General features: G+C 38.4%; 1 protein-coding gene across 3 annotated transcripts in view; it reads right to left on the reverse strand.

The window, feature by feature from the left end:
* The window catches only part of LOC137635360 (scoloptoxin SSD976-like), a 20,025-nt gene that overhangs the window by 11,432 nt on the left and 3,593 nt on the right, over window positions 1-5,000 (reverse strand). The window contains exon 2 of one of the 3 annotated variants that reach the window (XR_011042658.1): window positions 1-800. This exon is cut by the window's left edge and continues 185 nt beyond it. The exons of 1 other annotated variant lie outside the window; for it this stretch is intronic. The gene's annotated coding sequence lies outside the window, so the exon portion shown is untranslated. The remainder of the gene's footprint in view (window positions 801-5,000) is intronic. One more of the 3 variants, XR_011042656.1, reaches the window with a different exon arrangement.

Consider the following 5,000-nt stretch of genomic DNA (forward strand, 5'->3'; position numbering starts at 1 on the left):
GAGGCTCGGTTGTGGTTGTGGGATTTGCTGCTGTTGTCGATTGAGGTATTGGTGTGGTTGTAGGATTTGCTGTTTGTTGGATAGTAGTAGCGACTTTTGTCGTTGTTGGAGATTGCGTTGTTGTACTTAAAGTTGAGGCCTGTGTCGGGGGTATTTTAGCTGGTGGCCCAGATGATTGAGGTGGTGTTGTGGGGTTTCCAGATCCCGCTGTTGTTGGCGGATTACCAGACGTTGAAGGGCCTGTAGGGTTTCCAGATCCTGTGGTTGTTGGAGGATTGCCAGATGTTGAAGGACCTGTGGGGTTTCCGGATCTGCTGTTGTTGGAGGATTGTCAGATATTGAAGGGCCTGTAGAGTTTCCAGATCCTGCTGTTGTTGGAGGATTGCCAGTTGTTGAAGGGCCTGTGGGGTTTCCAGATCCTGCTGTTGTTGGAGGATTGCCAGATGTTGAAGGACCTGTGGGGTTTCCAGATCCTGCTGTTGTTGGAGGATTGCCAGATGTTGAAGGGCCCTGGGGGGTTTGCAGACCTTGCTGTTCTTGGAGGATTGCCAGTTGTTGAAGGTCCTGTGGGGTTTCCAGATCCTGCTGTTGTTGGAGGATTTGCCAGATGTTGAAAGGCCTGTGGGGTTTCCAGATCCTGCTGTTGTTGGAGGACTGCCAGACGTAGAGAGCGTTGGCGGAACCGGTGCAGCAGAGGTTTGCACCGGCGGATCAGAAGTCACGCCCATCATAGTAGTCAATCCACCATAGTGCGTGGTACTTGAACCTGGCAAAATTTTTGAAATTCCAAAGGATTAGTTCTGAAATAAAAGAAGAAGCTCGAGCTGAACAATGGCAATGAATTTCTAAGTTGGAAGAAGTAAAATGATGAAAACAATGCCAGTTAGTGACTTAAGATAAACAGTAAAAGTACTTTATAAATGCTTATGGTGTGTCTTAGGAGATAAATTGTTAACAGACCACCTTTACAGAAAATTTTCATGAAATGTTTTAAATTTTCATATTACTTAGTCTTTAGACTGATCAAATTTGTCAGCCCAATCAGTAAATTCCAAAATTGTTAAAATTTTTGGTTTTTTAGTTATATAATATAATATAAAAATAAGTTTGCGATGTCAACAAAAGTGTAGTCGTAAAATTATTATTATTATTATTATTATTATTATTATTATTATTATTATTATATATATATATATATATTATATATATATAATATATATATATATGTATATATATATTATCTATCCCTTTATCTATCGATCTATCTATCTATCTATCTGTATATATATATATATATATATATATATATATATATATATATATATTATATATATATATATATATATATATATATATATATATATATATATATATATATATGGTATCAGGACAACTGCCCCCGGGACAACTTGCCCCCGTAATACAACTGCCCCCGGGACAATTGCCCTCGTAAAACCCCTGGACAATGGTGTAAAAAATAAAAATACATAACTATTAAAACCAATGTTTTATTATTGTTAATAAAAAACACATGATTTAAAAATACGTTTTAAAAAGATAACATTATATACTAAAATTTGTACATAGATGGGTTGCAAAAATATTGAAAAGGGATTTAAATACTAGGATTTTTAAATTGTGGGCTATGTATTTCAAAAAATTCCAATACATCGCGGTTCTCAAATTCTTGCACAATGTTTGCTATTCGTATGCTAGAATCCTGATAGCGTTTCCGATTAGGAGGTACTGGATGCCCAGCAAGTATTTGATTAATTATGACGCTGGATAGTGCCTGTTCTCTCTTCAACACCCCCAGAAATTTCCATATATTTGGATGAAATGACATAAAGCTTGCATGCATATGGTTATGCCAGCCTTCTACAGCGTTGTTTGTTCGAGGTAAATCTTCAACAACACGAGTATACATACTCCACATGCTTATAGGGAAACGTGGCTGTCTCCTTGCATTTCGACGTCTTCTGCCGTTGTATGTATCTTCAAAAATAATCTATTATTGCATCAGCCTCAGGTAGCAACATCTCTTGTAGTTTCTCAAACGCTTCAATAACTTTTCTGCGGGAACAAACGCTAATGCAGGAATCATACGTATTTGCAAGGAAAAAATAGGCGTCAGTTTGGTATTAGTTTGGAGACCTTCATTTTGCACCTTACGGTATATGCTTTGAGATAAGTGGTAAAAACATCCTTTACCATCCTTTGCAGTCTCTTCGGTAGCAATAGATTTAGCCTTTATTTCCTGTTGTACCAACAAGACTTCATGGCGGGGTTGGTCAACAGCATGGGGTGTGATCATTTACATAGCCAACTACTTCATTTTCACAAACTTACTTTCGCTTTACAGTTATTAGGGCGGCGTTTTTCACATTCATAAGATGTAACATTATTTGCCAATTCCTTCTGCTTCACATAGATGTATCCTTCATAAATAAGCTTAATTTTTTCCACATTCACTTATGACGAACTCCATGATGGGTTATGTTACTTCTTGTATTTCTTTCGAAAATAAACTATAACTCGTAGGACCGATTACCTAATCAGGAAACAACTACATAAATGGTAATAAATTTAGGAAATAGATACAATTATTTCTTCAATGACCGATTATGTAATTAGGAAGAATATCTTCATAAATTGTTACTAAAAAGTAATTACGTAAATGGAAATATGGGGGGCGATTTTTCCGGGGGGCAGTAGTCCTACGGGGCAATTGTCCTGGGGGCAATTGTCCTGGGGCAGTTGTCTCGGGGGCGGTTGTCCTAGATCCATATATATGTATATAAATATATATATATATATATATATATTATATATAATATATATATATATATATATATATATATATATATATATATATATATATATATATATTTATTTATATATATATATATATATATATATATATATATGCATATATATATATATGCATATATATATATGCATATATATATATATATATATATATATATATATATATATATATGCATATATATATATATATATATATATATATATATATATATATATATATATTACTGATTTTCCCTTTTAAAGCTATCTCAGGTTAAGTCCAAAGTCATCAGCTAAATATCTCACCAGTATAAAAAATGAGTTTACGATATCATAAAAGTGTAGTCGTAAATTATTATTTATCTATCTATCTATCTATCTATCTATCTCTATCTATCTCTCCATCTACCTATATATATATATATATATATATATATATATATATATATATATATATATAATATATAATATATAATATATATATATAAAACTATATATATACGCACATATGCCTATTACTGATTTTCCCTTTTAAAGCTGTCTCAGGTCAAGTAAAGTCATCAGTTGAATATCTCACAACGACCGGCTTGCCTTTTGTCCAGTTGATTATTTTGCCACTGCCCCTTCTAATTATTTAATACTGTGGGGTAGGGATAACTGATTTCTAATCAGAGAATTGAAGGAATTTTATTCTTTCAATATAGGTTCAGTCTCAGCAGAAGCCTGCACAAGGGTACCCAAGATATGTTAGAAATTAACTACTGTATAATCATACTATAGTTTTCCATTTGCAGTATATACTATATTTGCAAAATTCTGGCTACTCTATAATTATATATTGTAGTTCAGGCCAGTGTGCTGCCGGTATGGCTAACATCTGGGGGCACAGTCCAGCCGGCATGACGCCGACTGGACTAGGCAATATAAAAGACACATATTTGTGTATCCTACCTAGCCCTATTTGCTGTGGCCTTCCCTTCCAATATTAAAACCATAGTTTCCTGATCAGGGAAGCTCAAAGATAAGGGTTCTAACCTCTAAGGATAGAAAGTGTACTACCACCAGCCCCTTTTATTCATTTAATATTGTAAGGTAAAACTTAAACTGATTTCTAATCAGAATATTGAAGAAATTCTATTCTTTCAATATAGGATTGGTCTAAGCAAACACCTGGGCACGGATACTCAAGATATATTGGAAAATAACTACTAGTATACTATATACAATAGTTTTCTATCTGCCGTATATACTATACTGCAAATTTACTGACTACTGTATTAACATATACTGTAATCCAGCCGGCATATAGCCGACATAGCTAGTCCCCTGCCGGCACAGCCTGGCCAGCAGGCTAGCTGAAAGAGAGAGAGAAAGCATGGAGTGAAGGACTGCCTTATTACTGTGTATGCATACACTAAATAAGGATGTAGATATATAATTTACTGCCTTCGCCAGAAAGAAGGAAGGTTTTAAATGGAAGGGGAGAAAGCATCATTCAGGCTTCCATCCATCCACCAGTACCAGCGCAGCAAAGTCCAGCTGGCACATGGCCGGCAGGCTAGCACCCGGCAGCATTGGTACAGTTTGGCATGCTGCCAGCTGAGTCAGTACCTGTCGGCGCCGGCCCATACGGCGTACCGCCAGCCGGGCTAGTACCCCACCAGTCCAAGGGAGGATTGAAGAACCTTGGTGACAGAAGAGACTTCCCTCCAACAGCCATCATGGCTGCCGGCAGCCAACAGGCCGCTGGCAGCTGTCATGGCCGCCAGCAGTTGTCATGGCCGCCGGCAGTTGTCATGGTTGCCGACAGCCAGCATGGCCGCCGGTAGCTAACATGGCCGCCGGCAGCCGTCGTGGCCGCCGGAAGTCGTCATGGGCCGCCGTCAGTTGTCCAAGCCACCGGCCGCCGGCAGCCGTCATGTCCGCCAGCAGCCAGCATAGCCGTCAGCAGCCAGACAACAGCTGTAAGTAGGATCCTGGCCAGCCCCGCAACCCACCAGCAATCGGTGAGATTGCAGGACGACGGCCCGAAGAGTTGCGATGGCAAGGCCATCACTAAAGGACAGAGGTGGGAGGGAAAAGGGTCCTGTATGAGGTGTGGACGGGGCCGGCAAGGTTGCCGGTCCTACCACACCCCTATGAAACTCTGTTTCAGTATCGGCACCATCCTAGGCAGCAGGAGAATATCTATT

This window comes from Palaemon carinicauda, unplaced genomic scaffold, assembly GCF_036898095.1.
Source record: "Palaemon carinicauda isolate YSFRI2023 unplaced genomic scaffold, ASM3689809v2 scaffold118, whole genome shotgun sequence".
NCBI classification, from domain to species: Eukaryota; Metazoa; Arthropoda; class Malacostraca; order Decapoda; family Palaemonidae; genus Palaemon; species Palaemon carinicauda.